Genomic DNA, 4,611 nt, shown 5'->3' with positions numbered 1-4,611 from the left:
CTAGACCCGGGCTCGCGTCTCGGCAGCCTCCACCCACCGGCCCACCCTACATTTAGCGCATCATGTGATCCGGGTAAGTCATTTGCAAGTACAACAGTTCCCTGGGTTGCCCCCCATTCATTTCCTGAGAACTGCAGAGAGCCGCTGAGAGGCTCTGCCCGTGCGTGTGCGAGTGTGCGTGTGAGTGTGCGCGGGTGACGCCGTGTGTGTGCGAGAGTGAGTGTGCGCGCGCGCGCGTGTGTGCGAGAGAGAGAGAGAAAGGGAGAGAGAGAGAGAGGGGGACTCTGTGTGAGGGAAAGAAAACAATTTCTCCTGCTCTGCAGCTTCTGTTCAGGTCTGTGCCGATTCCGTTTCTTATCAAAATAAACAACCCCCTCCTTTTTTTTTTTTTTTGCCATCCCAAATCAGACCGTATTCTCTTAACATGTTTTATTTTCCTTCTGTCATCTGCTCAAGTTAAATCATTTTGGTTGGTCTGTGTTCTTAAAGGGGGAAAGTGTTGGGAAGCGGGAGGGGGCCGAGGGAGGGCGATGCTATTGCAAAGCAAGTAGCGTTGGTCGGATATGTGAAGAAGAAAGGAGGTTTCTCCATCCCCCACCCCCCCCACCAAATTTTTTTAAAAAAAGAACTTATCAAGTACCATGAATTGAGCAAATGTTTTTCTACCCCTAGTGGAATTGTTGGTTGCAGTGTTTGCCTGACAGTTGCCAAGGATGGGAAATAAAACACCCGGGCTGAACTGGGGAGGCGGGGGTGGGGGGCTGTGGAAGTAGTTTGCCCCCTGGAATAGAGCGAGTTCGGGGACTAGCTGCCGCGCCGAGGCTGTGTGGGCTGTGGGTGTGCACTGGAGAGAGTGGAGGGGAAGGGGTTAAGGCAGAGATGACACTGCTGGCATGAATAGTGGTCCTGGTGCCACATTCATTATTGTCTCTGGCCGTAATGATGTGTAACTGTCACTTGCTACAGTGCCTGGTCCATGGAAGTAGCCAGGGGCTGGCCCGTGGCTGTTATTTTCAATTACGGGGGAGCCGGCCGGAGTTGACAAGGGGCAACTTTGCACGTCCACCCGAGCCGGGAAGCCTGCGGAGCTGGCCTGGGAGCCCTTTCTAGCCTTAGAAGCTCGCTCCCAGGACTCGGACTTGACCTCCGCGACATTAGTTGGTGTTCATGTTAGATGCTCCCCTACGGGGAGAATCAATCCTGCTTTTGTTGGGTAGCGAACTGCGTATTAGAACTTTGGAAACTTTTATCTTTGGGGAAAAGGGTGGGGTGCACTCAACAGTTCTGTGTCGAAGTGCATTTGAGGCAAACGCTTGGAAAAAGTACCAATTCCTTTGTTATATGCCCTGCAGCTTCCCAACCCCCTTCCCCCTGCGCTTCGAGTTTTGCATACTTTAATAGTAATACCCTTAATTCAGCTGATAAAAACTGACTGTGTTGAGTTAAAGAGTATTAGTACAACGGAATGTGTAATCTGGATAAACAGTTTGTATGGTTAATATTGTCAGTTCTCTAATTTAACTGTACAGATGGTTTAAGTATCGTTCTGTATGGATTGTTTTAAGCAATTCCACTCACTGGCTAATACAGTTCTTGGCCGAGCCCTTGGATATTTTATTTTAAATCAAGCGTTAATATTCCCTGGTTCCCAGTCACACCAGGGAGGTGAGCAGGTCTATTTACATTTAGTGCCCGCGCATCCAGTGGGTTCAGTAGACATCTGTCAATCAAATAACGTCATTGTGCAAATCCACCTAGACGCCTCCAGGCCCTTTTCTTACTGGAGGAGAGAGAGTTGTTTAGATAAGTAAATGATTTGAAATAAATTTGGTGGCTTTAACAGGGAGCTGCTTGTGATGGGAATAGGAGTGGTCACTTTGAAGAGTGGGTGTATCCCATCAGCTAAGAAATGCTCTTTGGAATTGGCATTTAATGAAAACAGCGACACCCCCCAAAAGCCTGGTTGTGCTGTTTGTAGACCTCATTCGCATGTTGTTTACATTTTTTAAAAACACACAGAAATTGGTTGTGATAGAGGGGTATACTTTTAGGTTAGAAAATGTTTAACTGTGGAAGCTTAGTAGACATGGGATGTTGAAGGGCAAACATTTCAGTTGCATAAGTTGTGTCTTTATCGCTGCAGCCTGGTCAGTCGATTGGAGACTAGCTTGAGAATGGTAAGCTTCTTTGAGTTGGGGAGGGAGCAATTAGAGCACAGAAGTATTGGCAGAAATTTATAATGCCTTTGGGAGAGAAGTTTATTCTGTCTTGTAATTCATAACCATTATGAAATATACTGAAGCTGGTAAAATCTGGAAGTTTCAATTTCTGAACCAAAACCATGTAACTAATATAGTTGGGTCCGATACACAGAACATTCTTGAGGCATTTCTGTTTGTTTTTGAGTTGCTTCAGTTATTTATCTATTACTCAGCGATGCATACTTGAAAGAAGCTTCAGTCAGCTAAACTTTATTTTGGAATGCTTTGTATTACTATTTACTGAATGAAAACTGTTGTGCCAGTGGGCCCTTAATATTTTCTTTTTCTCCAGAAAGTTCTTTTTCGGTAACTGAATGTCATTTGGGAGAAAACTGGTCCTGGTGTAGCATTTGAGACCTTGACCTTAGCAACTTTTGGCTGGTGGTTGTTTACTACAGCTGCAGCCTCTGTGTGTACAGAAAGGGGAGGGGCTGCAAACGCCAGCGTGCTCGCTCTCCTCAGGCCAAGGGAAAAACAAATCAGGATGCGTGATGTTCATTCATTTCGAAGAGCGTGCATTGCTATTCTGTGCCTGATAGAATAGTAATGGTGTTCTGGTCATTTAAAAATATATATGTTCCTTGGGGATTACTTCCCCGCCTCCTATGAAAAGTAAACAAGCACTCGAACGGACTGAGTGAGTTTTAAATGCTCTATCATGAAGCAGGCTGTTATCAACTTAATGAAGTAATGTGGTCTAAAACATAGTTGCTTTTTTTTTTTTGTTTTGTTTTTTTCCTTTTCCCTCTGCAAAGAGGACAGAAGTGCTTAGGCCTCTAGGCCTACACAGAGGGCATTTTGAACTCAAGCCAGTGTTGGCTAATGTAGAGTATTGAGTCACCTTACCAGTGAGGTGATATTGTTAAATAGTCGAACACATGCAGGCCCTGGAGGTGTTTCCCATTGTACAAAATGGAGAGTGTGGCATTTCATATTTAGGTGAATTTCATTAGAATAATCATTTGGTGATGTCACGTGGTTTTCTTTACATTGTGAGAGAAGCAGTCTTCTTAGAGGGTTCACTTCATAAATGTAGCTGTAGATGATTTGTGTATTGACATAAAATAGTTGTGCTCTACAAAACTAGAGGTGCAGACTTATTTGGAAAGTTATTCTTTGTTTTGGGTAAGGAAGTCTCCCCGTTTGTGCTTCTGCGCTGATTAATGAGGGAGAACTAAAAATCTCAAAACTGCTTTATTTGGAACGGACACCCATGGTTATCTTTTTCTTTGTAGAAGACAACTTTCATTTTTATAAATAATTCCTAAAATAGGTTGCGGCTGTTTGCTTTTATCATTTACATTTTGAAAATACTGTGTGATAGTAGAGTGGTAGTGTCTGTATTTTTGCCCCATGTTCATTTATGTTGTTTTGAAATGTCTATTTATTTATTTTTCAGCCTACAAATTACGCACAGTTTTCAGTCTTTAGTATGTACAAAGTGTAAGGGCAAAAATATTAAAATTAAATCACTGGCAACACCCTATAAACCACAGCCTTAACTCATCCACCACAACCACAGCTCCCAAAATCAAAATGCAAGTAAACAGATGGGCCTTGCCCTGTGCCCAGGAGGTCAACAGCCCTGGGCTCTGTGAGCTCTGCTGTGTTTCTAGATCTCAGACCCGTCCAGGGAAATGTCTGACTTCAACAGGCCAGAATTCATTTTCAGGGCCTGGACCAGCCACACCCCATGTGATGTCAGCTTTTGAGTTCTTGTGGCAGAGAACACATGCTGTGGATTAAATGGTTACTTTTCTCTATACATTCTCAGTAATTATGTTACAAAAGGATTTTCGGTTTTGGGTGTTTATTGTCATAAAAGTGGCTACTTGAGTAGTGCTGTTGCTCCATAAAAATTTGTTTTGGTCTGGCCGTAGACTACAGGATATTCACCCAGAGAATTCTGCTCTGGCACGGTCTTTCTTCCTGTCTTTTTCTCCCCTGGAAGTCATATTCTTGTTGCTGTTTCATGGTATATGTTTTTGAATGTTTATCAGCATAATTGGACTGGTCTGAAGAGTATTGCCTTTTAGGTCCAGGTGGAGTAGCAGGAAGTCCTTGCTGCCAAACTGCTGCATGGAAGGTGAGAGAAACATTGGAGAGCTTTGGGACAGTTCTCCTGTCCCATCAGAGGTAATAGAAGCCGCCTCTATGACAGTTTACTGGCCTAGACAGCCAGGCGTTGTATTCCTTGTGCTACATTCACCACACCTATGAGTTTTCAGAATTATTCTGGGCGTGATGTATATGTGTATATTACATGTACGTGTATTTGCTATCTTATGTGTATATGTGTGTGTGTAAAGTATTAATGTGAGTTTTTATATTCTGTGTGTTGGTATATATC

At 43.5% G+C, this 4,611-nt stretch overlaps 1 protein-coding gene across 3 annotated transcripts in view; it reads left to right on the top strand.

Moving 5' to 3' along the window:
• The first annotated feature begins 22 nt into the window (after positions 1 to 22).
• The window catches only part of KLF12 (KLF transcription factor 12), a 426,216-nt gene continuing 421,627 nt past the window's right edge, over positions 23 to 4,611 (top strand). The window contains exon 1 of one of the 3 annotated variants that reach the window (XM_077761828.1): positions 23 to 73. The gene's annotated coding sequence lies outside the window, so the exon portion shown is untranslated. Of the gene's footprint in view, positions 74 to 179; positions 335 to 4,611 lie in introns of those variants that run through there. The other 2 variants (XM_077761905.1, XM_077761769.1) reach the window with 2 other exon arrangements.

Source organism: Crocuta crocuta, unplaced genomic scaffold (assembly GCF_008692635.1).
Source record: "Crocuta crocuta isolate KB4526 unplaced genomic scaffold, BGI_CrCroc_1.0 scaffold60, whole genome shotgun sequence".
Taxonomy (NCBI): Eukaryota; Metazoa; Chordata; class Mammalia; order Carnivora; family Hyaenidae; genus Crocuta; species Crocuta crocuta.
The sequence above is the reverse complement of the archived record's forward strand: the minus strand, read 5'-3'. Positions and strand labels throughout refer to the sequence as shown.